Genomic DNA, 16,049 nt, shown 5'->3' with positions numbered 1-16,049 from the left:
AGCTGATCGATGTTTCTCTCTCATCGATGTTTCTAACTCTCTATCCCTCTCTCTTTCTCTCTGTGAAAAATCAATAAAATATATTTAAAAAAAAAAAAAGAAACTTAGATAACTTTAGTTCCTGTAAAAGCTCCACCTAACCAGAAACACAGTCTATTGGGTTAGCCAATCCCCAAACTCCAGGCCTTTTCACCCCAAACAAGGTTGAATATAGTGCCTTAGCCAATCAGATATTTTCTATTTGCTTCTCTCCTTTTCTTTTTTATTTTAGTCCTTCCACAAATATATGTTTTTAATATACAGTATATATACTATGGGCTCAGTGCATGAGTTCATACACCTTGAAAGGGACTGTGGGCCACAAGGCTGTGGTGGGCACAGGGGCAGGTCTCAACACATACTCCATGCCCCCACCTGGTCTCTCTGGTAGCCTCTCCCACTGACTGACGTGCCTAGTGATCGGGGCTGGTGCCAGGCACCAGAGGCGGGTGCGAGTCCCAGGCAGGACCTCAGCACATGGGAGCAAAGAATTTTCAGTAGCCACCAGGGGCATGACCTGATGATAGTGACCAGCGCCCCACCTTGGTTTGGCACCCCCACTCACATGCTCGGCCATTCCACCATGGCTGATGCTCATCATATTCTGCATGCATCCCCTGGTAGTCAGCGCACGTCATAGCAACTGGTTGTTTGGTTGTTTGGTTCTACTGTTCAGTCTATTTGAATATTAGCCTTTTATTGTACAGAGATATTTTTAAAAGAGAGCTGGGGTTAAAGAGTGACAAACATCCATATGAGAGAAGTATTGATCAGTTGCCTCCCATAAACACCCTGTCTGGGGATTGAACCTGCAATTTAGGCATGTACTCTGACTGGGAATTGAACCCACAATCTTTTGGTGCACAGGATGTCTCTTCAAGCAACTGAGCCACCAGCCAGGGTTGTCCTTTAGTCTTTAGTCCCTAACTAGAGACCAGGTACACAAACTTTGTGCACGGGGGTGGGACCCCTCAGCCCAGTCTGCACCTTCTCCAATCTGGGATCCTTGGGGGATGTCCACAGGCTCCTAACCATTCACCTGCCTGCTTGCCTAATCACCCCTAACTGCCTCTGCCTGCCATGCTGATCACTCCTCACTGCCACTCCTGCCAGCCTGGTTGCCCCTAACTGCCAACCCTGCCAGCCTGGTTATCCCCAACTGCCTCCCCACCAGCCTAGTCACCACCAACTACCCTTGACTGGCCTGGTTACCCCTAACTGCCCCCCTAACATCCTGGTCACCCCATGCAGCCTGTTGTTTTGTCATCCATCGGGGTGTTTTGGTGATGACAGATGGTTTTTGATATATATGAATAGCTCTGGCCTCTGCCCCACTTTGCTACTCTGCTTCATGAAGTGTTAAATAAAGTTTGTTTGTATCATATAAATCATCAAATTTAAAATTGAAACAAATCAACTCGCTGCCTTAAATGTTTCTTAGGCCAAATGAAACAGATTCCTACATTCATTGCAGAAAAAGAAATAGATTAGATGATAGATAGATAGATAGATAGATAGATAGATAGATAGATAAGCAAGCAAGCATAGTTTAGGAAAAACAGGGCATTCATAGTATAAAAAATGCCACCATGAACAACAACAACAAAAGAAAAAGTAAAAAGAGATTTACAAATGTGTACATTTACATGAAGGAAAAGAAGAGAATTTAAACAACCAAAGCAGGTGAACTGATTTAACAGGGATCTATCTCTGTCTTATTTGACAAAACACATCATGTCTAAGTTGATTTAGTTGAATCTATTTTGCAATGTGAAATAAAACCAAAGCAGAGAGCTGAAATTATCTATAATAGACATAACTCCCTTATAAAAACTTCAGGTGGTCTAAAATTTAAATCCATAACTTAAACATACAAAAAAGTCCTATTTTTGACTTATGGATCTTGAAAAATCCATCCAGAGTTCATGAAATTATCTCAGATTTGCTAACTGCACACAGAGATGAGAGAGGAAGAAGTTTAGGTTAATTTATATTTCTTTCAAAGTCTTACCTTCATTTATAAATGAGCAGAAAATAAACCAGCAGTCCCTATGTATTTGGAATAATCCTAATATATAAAAAGCCAGGGGCTGTCACGACCGAAACAACCAGATGGAAGACAGAACAGCAGGCTGTATGGGGTGTTCAGGCTGGCAGGAGGATTAGTGAGGGATGACCAAAAGACTGAACAGCAGGCTGTATGGAGCGACCAGGCTGATGGGGGGGGGGGAGGTAGTTAGGGGGACCAGACCAGCAAGGGGCCAGTTAGAAGTGACCAGGCTTTCAAGGGAGCAGTTGGGGGCAACCAGGCCAGCATGGGGGGAAGTTGGGGTTGACCAGGGTATAGTTGGGAGTGACTAGGCCTGTGGGGGTGCAGTTGGGAATGACCAGGCCAGTGGGGTGGGGCAGTTAGGGTGACCAGGTCTTTAGGGGGGCAGTTAGGGGTGACCAGACAGGCAGGCAGGTAAGCAGTTAAGAGCCAGCAGTCCCCAATTGTGAGAGGGATGTTCTAAACTGGCAGTCAAAAATCCCCTGAGGGGTCCTAGTATGGAGAGGGTACAGACTAGGCTGAGGGGATCCCTCGTGCATAAATTTCATGCCCCAGGCTTTTAGTTTAGCATATAAATAGTTTTAGCACTTAGCAGTAACTGATAAAAATTATATGAAGTCATATTTTTAAACATGATAGAAACTTACTAATTAATATATACAATAAAAAACACTTTATATGTTTAGTTGTTTTATGATTAATGACGTTGAGCATCTTTTCACATATCAATTAAATATTCATATGTCCTCTTAGGAGAAGTTCTACTCAGGTTTTTGACTAATTTTTGATTGGGTGGTTTGATTTTTGGTGTTTAGTTGCACAAGTTCTTCATAAATGGATATGAACTTCTAATCAAGATGTATCATTCTTTGAAAATGATGAATGTTTTAAGCCTCAAAAATAATAATAAACAAAATTAACATGTGATTACTACAATAAAAGGAGAGGGGGTATGGTAGAAGAGGGCAAAGGCGAGGGGGGGGGGAATAATGGTGACTGGAGGAGACTTGATTTGGGGTGCTGAACATCCAATACAAACTGAAGCCTATACATTTTTATTGACCAATGTCATCCCAGTATTTTCAATAATAAATAAATAAATGCCAAAATTATATTTATATCTCTGTCTCTCTTATTTTCTACTTATTAAGCTTGTCCTCAAATTTTTTATCATGGGAAAACACTTCCTGTCAAACTCTAGCCCTGTTGTTCCCACCCAACAGAGGTAAAGAGCAAGAGTTCCCCAAAATAATCTGGCTCCCATCCTCTGATGTAAACTATACCCCCTGCCTCTCACAGGGGAAAAGAGTACTTGGAGTTTATGGGAAATTTATCCAGATGCATAAATGGCCAAGTATCCTCAGAAGCCAATCATGCTACACTGTCGCCACCCGATGCAGATGTCCGGTGGTGTTCTGGCCACCATTGCTTGTGGCCTTGCCCAGCAAATGGAGCAGAACTTGCGCTCTGATACAATTAGGCTATCCCTTTCATGTTGGCATATCATAAAACTTTTTCAATGGACAAACGAGGAAGAGGAGAGGATCCAGGGGGCTGTTTTGATCCCCATAATTACACAGATCCCATTGGGGCTCCAGGAGGGGTGCCAAATGAGTGTAAGGCTAGAGATCAGATTGCCATGGCTTTGAGTCCATCCTGTTCTGGGGTCCACTATAAACAAGAATATGGTTGGATTGATTATATTTTCTAAAAATAGCAAAGGCTTGTTAACTACATTCAAGATGCATTTAAAGGTATAGACAAACAACTAGATGCCACCAGCAGGATGACCTGGGAGAACGGCTTGGCCTTGATATGATTCTGGCAGAAAAAGGAGGAGTTTGTGTAATGTTGGGGTCAGTGCTATCTATTCATCCCTGACAACACAGCAGACAGACCATCACAGAGGCCCACAGGGACTAACAACTCTAGCTGATGACTGAGTGAGAACCCCGAAATGGATGGTCCTTTCTCCCATTCTGGGAGCAATGGTTCAGAAAATGGAGGAAATGGTGGTATCCATATTCACCTCTCTGACTAAATAGGAGTTACAGTGATGGGATGTTGTATTATTCCATGTATTGGGGGTCTTATCCAAAGGTTAATTGAAACAGCATTGACCAAACAGCAAAATAGTCTTCTCCTAGACACTGCAGAACATGAAAGTCAATAAATATTACTGTGTTTGAAGAAAAGGTCTATACTAAAATGTATATAAATCTGTATTATTTTCTACAACCCTACTTGGTTATTGAGTGAATCTCTCTGTAATTGTCTAACCATAAAATCTTTCAGACTATCTCCTTATTTACATGCGTTGTTCTCAGCATCCTTTTTAAAAATCATTTTTTATTGAAAATGTTTAATATTGACATTATTGCAGGTGTCTTTCTCCCCTTATTCCTTTGCCCACCTGCATCGATCCTAGCCTCCCCCTTCCTTGGCCTCCACCAAACTATTGTCTGTGTCCATGAAGTATGCATATACATTCTTTAATCCTTTCACCTTTTATCCAGTCTCCCCCTTCCTCCATCCCACTCCCCTGGGGCACTGACCAGTCTGTCCCAGTATCCATGCTCCACTTCCATTTTGTTCATCATTTTACTTTGTTCATTAGATTATAGTTATTAGTGAAATCCTATGGTATTTATCTTTCTCTGACTGGCTTATTTGGCTTAGAATAACAATTTTTTGAAGTGAATACATATTATTCAGAAATCATGTGCTTTAGTATGCTAATTGAAAAACACTGCTCCTCAGCTATTTACATGGCTTTCAGCTCTCCCAAGCCAGTGACCTAGTCAAATTAATGTTGGCCTCAACTTAGAACTAATCTGTATAAATAAATAATTCACACCCTCTGCATATTTATTGACAGTAGTTTTAGTGCAGAGTTCTGCTGGAATTATATATTAAAAAAAAAACTTCAGTAGGGATAAAATTGAGATGCAAGTAAATATATTTTAGATCAGAGTCCAGATTAGAGTGTGGAATTGTAAGATCAAACTCATATTAAAGCATTGGAACGGAACATAAGGACTTCTTTGGGTTATATTGTCAGCCTATGACTAAATGATTAAAATTTATGAATATGTAAATATATATTTTGCAATTCAACAATGGCATTTATATGGCAAAGGTGATTTGGATAGTAACCTATTAAGGAAAAAAGTACAGTATCCTGAGTGGAAAATAAATGTGTAATTGGAAATAAAAATGCATTCCATATTTTGTTTTTGTTTTTCAATTTCATATCATATTAATCAATGTACTAATCATAAGTTCTTAAGTGAAAAAATAGAAGTAAGCTCATCTAGACAATTTAAACACTTGCCTATGTTTATTTTATATAATCTAAACAGGTTAATCATTAAATCAATCTGACTATCCTGAATAAAAATTGGCTGACCAGAGCTTACATTACATGTTTCATATATATTTTAATTGTTTTGTTATTTTAATTATCATGAGCCATAATTTTAAATTTAAGGCTGGCTAAGGTTAATTATGTATTTAACTCATCTTCTATTAAAAAAGAAAAATTCACACTAGCTTCAGAGTGTATGCCATTTTGTTCTATGGAAGGTGACATGGGTGAATTCATATTAAAATAGAACCAGAGTAGCCATTTCAGAGAAACTGCCCTACAGGTCTTTTCTTTACTTTCCAAAATTGGTCAAACTACTGGAAACATTCCAAAAAATCAGTAAGATCAAGAATATCCTATATGTCAGGACCAATGAAATTAGAATTTACGGATGACTGAATTGCTAACCAATCAATGAAATATAAACCTTCTCTTTTGCCTGATGACTGAATCTCCAGTCAATCTATGCAGTACAAATAGAAGCCTATATCATCAAGCACCAATAAACTCCTCTTTAATACAACTTATTTCATTTGCTTCCCTTTTCCCCATGCAAACCTTGAGACACCCTCTTGCAAGGAGGACACTATTTGAGCTTCTGCCTGAAACTATACTCCCTAAATAACAATTCTTTGATGCCAAGTAAATGCCGTTTACTCATTTATTGCCACCTACAGTTTTAGGTAGGAGACTCTAATCCCTACTCATATAAAGTGAGCTCTAATTATTTTTAACATTTGTTTTAGCAATGCCTGTAAAGTAGATATATATACTACATAATATTATTTACATAATGACACAAAATATGTTATAGATGGCAATATAATTTCTAAGGAAATTTATTTCTGTTACTTTAATATTAATAATAACTAATGCATTAACCATAAATATTCTTCACCAAATATTACTAGAAATAATTGAAAATCTAAAGATATATATATATATATATATATATATATATATATAATCAGAAAGTATCATAGCTGGAAAAACTGCAGCAATTTCAATAAATATAAATAAAAGTATTTAATCAGTAATGAAAATAAACAAATTCATATTTATAGACTTTTTAAAATAAGTATATAATACATAGTTAAGTGTGAAAGAATATCACTTAAATATTTCCACTGATTTTAACTTGTAAGAAGTCATAAGAGATTTGTAGTCTTAAAAACTTTATGTCAAATATATATGTATACTAGAGGCCCAGTGCATGAAATTCATGCACTTGGGTGGAGGTGAGGGAGTCCCTCAGCCTGGCCTGCACCCTCTCGCAGTCTGGGAGCCCTCCGGGGATATCATACTGATGACTTAGCTCCTGCCAATCATGAGCCCAGCTTCTGGCTGAGCAATGATCCTCCTGTGGGGGTGCACTGACCACCAAGGGGCAGATCCTCATTGAGCATCTGCCACCTGGTGGTCAGTACACATCATAGAGACTGGTATTTCCCATTGTTGGGTCAATTTGCTTATTCGCCTTTTATTGTATAGGAATATATAAATATGAGGTTTGCACTACTCCTAAACTTTATTGAAAATACAGGTATATCTGTAAATGCTAGGTTATCCATTTATTTTCTGACCTTAAACTTGATTAACTGTATGAAATTCTGGTTTGTGTGCCACAACAGAATTTGGCACAGACACAAGGTGTCTCATTGACTATTTGATTTAGCTATTTACAAAGATTTAAAAAATTAGGAATTTTTTTCCCCAATCAATAATTGGATTTATCTACCTCTGAGTTAGATGATCAAGTCAATGCATATTAGCCAGGTATATATTGAGAAACTGTAGGCTACACAATATTATACAAATTTCTAAAGGAAAGAATATTAAAAATAAAATATAGTCTTTTCCCTAAAGAATTTGCAGCTAAGAAGATAAAATAGTCATCATTAATAACTACAAATATATTTTATTACTTAAAAATCTTAAAAGGCAATAATAAGTGAAAGATACACATGGTGGATAATTTTATGTGTCAGTTTGACTGGGCCATGGATGCCCAGATAATTGGTGAAAAATTATTGTGGGTATTTCCATGTGGGTTTTTCTGAGTGAGATTAATTTTTTCAGTAGAAGCAGTGGAGCAGATTGCTCTCTTCCCTAAAGTGAGTAAGCCTCGTTCAATCAATAGAAGAAAGACCTGGATAAAACAAAAAGATTGAGCAAGAGGAACTATCTGTCTGACTGCTCTGAGGTGGGACATTCTTCCTTCCTGGCCTTCATACTCAGACTAAACCATATCACAAATCTGTTCATCTGGGTCTCTAGATTACCAACTACAGATCTTGGGACTTACCAGCCTTCATAATTACATGAGCAAATTTTTAAACTATTGATCAATCAGTCCTGTTGGTTGTTTCTCTGACTAATATAAGAGGTTAGCCACTGAAATTATACATGATGAAACATTTTCACTCTTTATTTATTTTTATGTTCTTCTCCCTTTCCACTTTTCTATCTTTTTTCCTCCACACTTTGCAGGATCAGGAAACCCTTCATTGTTAAAGTAATAATAAAAAGATAAGATTTGTTTGTTTGTTTGTTTACAGAAATACAGGACAAATTTGTTCCAAATAGTTCATGAATTCAGGGTAAAATATTTGGAAGTAAACTTTCGAAAATGATGAATATTTCAGTTGGGATAAAGATGCTAGAACAGAGTCTTATAATAATAGTTTGAGATCTATTGTAGGAAAAAGTCTTATAGCAAGCAAAATGTTCTACTCCTAAATATTCTTTTTGGTATGAGGATTATTTTTAAATTGATTTTTTTTTAAAACAAAAGACAGGAAGTTTTACTTTTTCACACCCATCCTAACTACTAAAAATAATTTAGGTAGAGTTCTTGATCCAGGAAGAGAACTATCATCAGAGATAATGACTAAGAATATGGGCTAGATGTGGTAAATTGGGGTAAACATAGCCTGTTTGTTCATAAACTTGGCAAGATCCTCTCCATGTCTTCATGGCACAACAAACATTTGTTCATCATATATTTATTTTTCATATTTTTATGAATTGTTTTCTTTATTTTTTTAAAGATTTAAAAAATATATATATATTATTGATTTTTTACAGAGAGGAAGGGAGAGAGATAGAGAGCTAGAAACGTCAATGAGAGAGAAACATCGACCAGCTGCCTCTTGCACACCCCCCACCAGGGATGTGCCCGCAACCAACATACATGCCCCTGACTGGAATCGAACCTGGGACCTTTCAGTCCGCAGACCGACGCTCTACCACTGAGCCAAACCGGTTTCGGCTGTTTTCTTTATTTTTGAAGTTTAATCTCTAACCTCTTTCTCCTTAGCTCAGAAAATTACCTAAGTCTGATTGCCCAACTGCCTATGGGTCTCATATTTTTATGGAGCCTGCATACTTATGAAATTAAATTTTATTTTCTCCTGTTAATCAGTCTCATGTCTATGTAATTCTTAGAAGAACCTGGAAGGATATATATATATATCCTCCATCCTTAAATCCCTAAATCCTTAAAAGGGATTTGCAATTCTGGATAATAATACAAACTTCAATATCTGCACTAATGAACTGGTAATTTTAACAAGAGCTAATGTTTGAGTATGTGGTATATACTAAATACTCTTGTAAGCACTTTATTTGTTTTAACTCATTTAATCCTCCTATTAATTCTATTTACAAGCTTCTATTACTTTCTAAGTATTGCAGATGAGAAAACTGAGGCAAAACATAAGTCCAGCAATTTTCCCAAGATCATACAACTAGTCAATAGTAAAGCAAGAATCCAAGTAAAAAATGAGATGACACTAAAATCAGAAAGAAATGTAATCAGAGTCTATTAAATGAGGATTGCAGTCACAACAAACCACTTGATTTCACCATGTGAGATCTGAGCAGAGGAACCAATTGATTAGCTCATTTGTTTTATTTGTGGAAGTATAGTTCTTGGGGCTCCAGGAGAAAAAGAATTTTCTGAGGTCCCCAAGGAAGGATGGGGTTTTATGAAAAGCTTTATTGATTATGTAAAATTAAGGGTATTCTCCTCAAGGTGCCACCTCTGTCTGTCTTGCCATGGAAGAGTCCAATCTTGTCTTCTGCAGGGCCAGAATAAAGATCACTGTCCACAATTTCTGCTCCATATTAAAGTTCAGTCCTTCATGTGGAGTCTGCCTGGCCATGGGCCATGGGCCATGTGGCTGCATAATAACGCCACATGGCTGTAGAGGTGAGCACACTAGCCAGAGTGGTTCATGGGGCAAGAGAAGAAAAGAGTAGAGCAAATGCAAGCAAGAGCAAGAGCACAGGAGAGGGGAAACTTTTTGGTGAATTTATCTTCCAGGATTTAGTGTTCTTGCAGTGGCTCCACCATCCTAGTCAACCCATTGTTTTCCATGTTAGACTGACAGGCAAGCAACGTTCCCTATGTCAGCTGGCCTTCATTGAACACGCACCTATTTCCCCTTTAGTTTGGTCCTTTCTTTACCAATGATTTGCAAACAATGAAGTTGGTTCCCTGGGGATCCTGAAACTATCTGCAGCTTCTCAGTGAAGCTGCCTAGAGGACCATGCTTACCATGCCTAGCCTCCCTTTTGCTCTCTTCCCTTTGTTATTATTAATAACTAGCTAATTATGACGATAACACCTTGATCCACGATGCATGAAAACTATGCAGTGATAAATGTGTCCTGTTGTAAGTCACTTAGTGATAATTTGTTACAGCAGCAACAGGAAGCTTATATAGCCACTTTCATGCCAAATTTCTTTTTTGGAGTTGTTGTTTTTCTCTTCTCCTTTTTATTGAAGTTATTGGGGTGACACTGATTAACAAAGTTATATAGCTTTCAGGCACACAATTTCATAAAATGCCATCTGCATGATGTCTTGTGTGTTCACCACTCCAAGGCAAATCTCCATCCACCACCGTTTATTTAGCCCTCCTCTACCCTCCTCCACTCCCCACATCCCCTGTCCCTGAGCAATTGCACTGTTTTCTGTATCCATGATTTTTTTTCTCCTTTTTCCCTTTCTTGCTCATTCACTTCACACATTGCCACCTAGCTGTCCCTCCAACCATCCCTGACAGCTGTCAGCCTGTTCTCTATCTCTGAGTCTATCTCTACTTGGTGTGTTAGTTCATTAGATTCCACGTGAGTGAAATCATATAATGATTCAGTGTTTTCTTTATTGTTTAAATTGCTGAATTTTAATATTTATGGGATACATGCCATTCAGTTTTGATACAAAATAAACTAAAAATCTTATCTGGCTTACTAATACGAACACCAGAATTTTCTGAAGTGCACACATGGTCAGAATCAAGCCTGACAGTGGCCTTATGCAGTTTACTTTTAGCTTATCTCAGTGCCAGTCCAGAACCCCGGTTGGCAGAGCTTTGTTATTCATGCTGAAAGAGGAAACCAACTGGTAGGGCTAGTTAAAGGAAGCATTAAAGTGTTCAGTGCTCGCAAATGGCAAGATCATGTTACTTGATAATAATTTTCTACCAGCTCTCTCCTGCTATATGGCCAATTTGATGACTGAGTTCAGAAAGATGCTGTCAATTAGGAGGAAAATCAGAAAGTACTCAATGTTTAAGAATCAGGATATGAAGTAAGATTGAAAGTGTTAGGTATAGACAGATTGATCAACCACTATAAGAAACAAGGGTAAAAGCAAACTATAAATATCTGAAGCTTATTAAACAGCAAATTTAAGAGGTAATTGAGAAGAATATTGCAGCTTAAATTAAAAAAATATTTTATTGATATTTTAGAGAGAGAGGACGGGAGAGGGAGAGAAGTATAGAAATACTGATGTAAGAGTGAAACATGGATTACACCCCTTATCAGGGGGTGTTGAGCCCACAACCAGGCACCTGCTCTAACCAGGAATCCAACCGGCAACCTTTCGGTGCCCAGGATGACAGAAGCCCAGCTAACTGTGTCACACTGGCTGGGGAGCAGCTTTAATTTGTGATAGATCATGCATAGTTAAACATTAGATGAATTTGTCAGGTGAGAGAAACTGATATAATGACCTTCACATCTCAGATTATGCTTTGTGGTTTGTATTATATCCATCTGGGGTTGAAGGGAGGCTTAATGAGAGTGCTGCTCCATGGAGTCATTCAATAATTCAGGCTTCTATCACATAGTCCATCCCCTATCTTCCTGAGCAGGAGTCGGAAAACTAAGACTCATGGACCAGTTTTTGCCCCAAACCTATTTCCTGTTTCCTGTTTTTATATGGTATGTAGGCAAAGGGTGTCTGCATTTTTAAAGGGTGTCTGCATTTTTAACATTATATATATGAATTATTGGTTAACTAAACCTAAAATAGAAATATTTGAAAAAATTCATACTAGAAAATAACTAAATATTGATTTCTGGGGGTAGGGGAGGAAAGCAGGAAGCCCAAGATAATCAAGGTTATAAATTGTATGTCAGGCAATTATGGTTATTGGTAATTTATTCTTAAATATAAATATAATCCAGTCATAAGTTAGCCTAAGTCTTGAAAACAAATTAAGTTCATCATTGCCTTTTCAGACACATGCAAAAATTGGAATTAAGATTGTCCCAAAATATGTTGACTATAATTACTATTTAGATTCTTTTTGTTCAGGTAACTCATTGCTATTTATCAAAGTGTTATATTTTTAACTCATAATCTTGTAAAAATAATTGTTTAGTTCTAAGAAAATTGAGAAATAAGCAGAGTTTTATAAATATGAACATAAGCCTAAATATACAGAAAAATATGTAAAAATATTTTGTTTCACTGCAGTGTGATTCTTATGCTATCTAGGAATTACTCTTTGCTCTTTGGTGGAAATCATTATTCATTGTTGCTGGACAATAATCTCCATCCTTACCTTGCAAAGATGTTCTTCTTTCTTTATTGTCATGATCAGTCCATCTGCCTTTGTACACATCTATTGATACTGGGCAGCAGCAGACTGCTTGCCTTCTTTATTCAGAGCCAGTCTATTAATTAAACAAAATTATCTTTCTCTTTGTCTGAAAATGCTTAAAGATGAGTTCTTAAAACAGGAGAAATAGTTGATTACACAGATTTCTTCAAGCATTTCTCTTCTTCTAGCTATGTCTACCATAATTAATATTTGTTATGCTTGTGAAGTAGCAAAGGTGGGGAAAGAGCAACTGTTAATGTCCTTTCAGAAGTTCTTTTCAATGGAATGCCTTCCAGAAAGTGTTAGGAACAGAAAAAAAAGAATAGTGGGGACTAGCTATAATTATAACAAATGCTAATCATGCTCTGTTAACCCTGATTGTTCTGTTCTGATTAGAGAAAGCGCATTCTAATTTGGCTGAGAGTTCTACACCCTGGGACATAAGAGCTAATTCAGGAATGCAGTCCATTCTCCTTTTATTATCATGGGGAGATTAACAACCTTGTTGCTGAAGCAATCTGGTCCTGAGGTACCCGCCTTTGCCACCCTCTAAACCCAAATTGCCTGTAAACTATAACTATTATAAGTTGCCTACTTCCCAATGCCTGTAATTCTTACTTTCCCATTAATCTTTGTCCTTCTACCCAATCTAAGCAGCTGGCTACGAGGGGTGCAGAGCAGATTTTCGTGGATGACCTGCTGCTCTCCATATTGCCTGCATTGTTGGAATAAATGCTCATATGTGATTCAACCCTGTTTCTGCCTAATTGGCTCAGGTAGTTACAGCAGCCCAGACCAACTGGCTGCCCAGTTTCAAAAGAGTCCTGTGCAAATTGTCTGCCTCACTGATGGTGAGAATGGTCTCATTAATCTTTCATGATTCAATTTCTTCCATAAAACGATACTGGGAAAATGTAATCTGAGACGTTAAAAGTTTCTTGCAACAATCATTTATATTTCTCACCCTCTCTTCCCTTTACGGTTGTTTCTTCCTTCAGTTATTAGGAGATTTCAACTTTGCTCCACCAAAGTAGTTCCTGGGACTTCCCTTTTCCTACTTGATGTCTTCTGGGAGCTCTTAGTTGAACCTTTAATGTCGCTTGCATGTGGATAAAGCACACACTCTTGCTCTCAGAGATAAGCTGTAACACCACATAGCCTCTGCACTGGCTTCCAGTAAAAGTAACAAAGTGAAAAGCTTTGGGGAAAGTATCTTATCAGGATTTGTAGAAAGTAAAATACCCATTAAGCCTGACAGTCTGAATCTTTCACCCAAGTCTCAGCAATGACTGTGGAAACACTCATTATAGGGTTTCTTCACTGTGAAAGAAAGAAAAGCCAATTCTGCATTATAAAGCCCTCCACGTTTCCTTCTAAATCTTGTGGAGAGTTCTCCTTTGGCTGCCTGCATCTCCTGTGGATTGCAATTTGCCACATTGCGCAAGTACATTGTGACTCCTTGAAAGGCTTGGCTTTCCCATGCTGTTCTGTGAATGGGTTCCCAGCCATTGGGCTTTGTGTGTGTGTGTGAAGCCACACCAGGCACTGCTGACAACTGTGTTACAAGTCACATCCTAGGGACTTTGCAAGCATTCAGAAAAAAGCCTGTGAAAGAATATGATCGGCCATTAAATAAATAAAAAAAAGGACTATGGAGATTTTCTTTGGTGCAATGCTAGCTCTGGCAGCACAAGTATTCTCTGAAATCTGGAACACTGAGTTTTAAAGCTTTTCCAGTGTAGCTTAAACATATAACAATTGTGACAGCTTTTTAATAAGATTTTTAAGTTATGAAAATCTTAGATTGTCCCTCATAAATATTCTCACAATGTCAGACAAGAAGACCAGATATCTATCCCTGATATTTGATCCTGTCTAATATTATACATATTATTAGGTAGATAGATGGTAGATGGTAGATGGTAGATAGATAATAGATGATAGATATGTGATAGATGATAGATAGATGGATGATAAATAGATAGATAGATAGATAGATAGATAGATAGATAGATAGATGAGAGATAGATAGATGATAGATAGATGATAGATAGAAATTCACTACTTCTTTGAATAACCCTTGATGGTGACATCATCCCAGTTCTAGGAGTACTGAATATGCTTTTATCAGAAAAGAATCTGAACGTTTTTCTTTTCTTGAAAAAAATGTGGTAAATAATAAACTGACCAAAGTGGATGAAAGATTAAGGTCTATGGTGCATGGGCAAGCTAAATAGCCATCTCAGACAGTGGGGATGAGATATGGGGATATCCAAAGGGAAGGGCTACACAGAGAAAAAGGTGCCTAGAACACAGTTCAGGGGATTATCCCAGGACAAAGTGCCACTACCAATTTCTCCTCTAATTGCAAATCTCGTGGGGTCCCTTAGAGGTTGCAGTATACTTGCTAGTGTGGGACTAGCACGGGTGTGCTCCTTGGAGGGAGAGTGTGCACTGTGTTCTTTGTCTTGTGCATAGTTATCTCTCTCTTGCAGGTGGAAATCTTAGGGGTGGTGTCAGGAGAGAGTCTTAGTTGATTTGCCAGCTTTTTATGGTCATGGTGTGTACTGATTGGTTGGTGCTAGGAAAGGGGATTATTAGTCAATGTAGCTGGTCCTGAGGAGGCCATGGTGCCACTTGGCTGGTTTTGCTGCTTTTCTGACCTTGGAACAGAATATATAACTGAGGCCTACATGTTATCTTTAGGGAGGAAAAGGTCAAGGGGGTCCAAACCACCTGACCAGTGATATGACCCATTATACTTGCTCTGGGGTCTAACAACTGACTTAGCAGGTCATGTCTTAGTGACTTAGCAAACCCTTCCATTAGCTATATAGAATCTCCAGGTCATGAAGAACATGCTCCATATATATTTATTTAAAGAGTTAATTAAAGTAAAATGCTGGAAAATATAACTATATAAAAAGTATAGATCAAGTTATGTAAAAGAAAGATTTATTTAATATAACCTTGTGGAATGGGTAATCTTTGTTACAATCAAATTATATTTTTTAAAGATTGTATATTCTACCTAATAAAAGAGTAATATGCAAATTAACCATTACTTTGCTACACTCACAAGCCACACCCACCAGCCACACAGGCAAGCAGTTGGGATCCAGTAGTCCTGGACTGTGAAAGGGATGTCTGACTGACGGTTTAGGCCCAATATCACCAGAATGGGATCTAAACTGCTGGCTTAGACCTGATCCCACCAGCATGGGGTCTAAACTGGCAGTTGGACATCCCTCGAGGGGTCCCAGATTGGAGAGGGTGCAGGCTGGGCTAAGGGACACACACACTCCCAGCCCCTTGCATGAGTTTCATGCACCAGGCCTCTAATATATATTTTTTATTAATTTCAGAGAGGAAGGGAGAGATTTACAGAGAGACAGAAACATGCCTCTCTACAGGGGATTGAGCCTGAAACCTGGCCATGTGCCCTTTCTGGGAATCAAACCATGACCTCCTGCCTCATAGATAGATACTCAACCAGAGATTGACACCAATTGGGCCAATAACATTCTTTTTTTTAAAAAAAATTGCTGTGAATTTTAAGAGACACCCCAATCAGGGGTTGTAGATCTTGAGAAAAGACAAGCCCCCCTCTCCACCTTAAAAAAACAATACAACAGAATGATGATGAGAGAAAATGGGTGACAATTAGATAATAACAAAGGCATATACCATG

The sequence above is a fragment of the Pipistrellus kuhlii genome, unplaced genomic scaffold, assembly GCF_014108245.1.
Source record: "Pipistrellus kuhlii isolate mPipKuh1 unplaced genomic scaffold, mPipKuh1.p scaffold_m20_p_2, whole genome shotgun sequence".
Classification (NCBI taxonomy): domain Eukaryota; kingdom Metazoa; phylum Chordata; class Mammalia; order Chiroptera; family Vespertilionidae; genus Pipistrellus; species Pipistrellus kuhlii.
Note: the sequence above shows the minus strand (reverse complement) of the source record.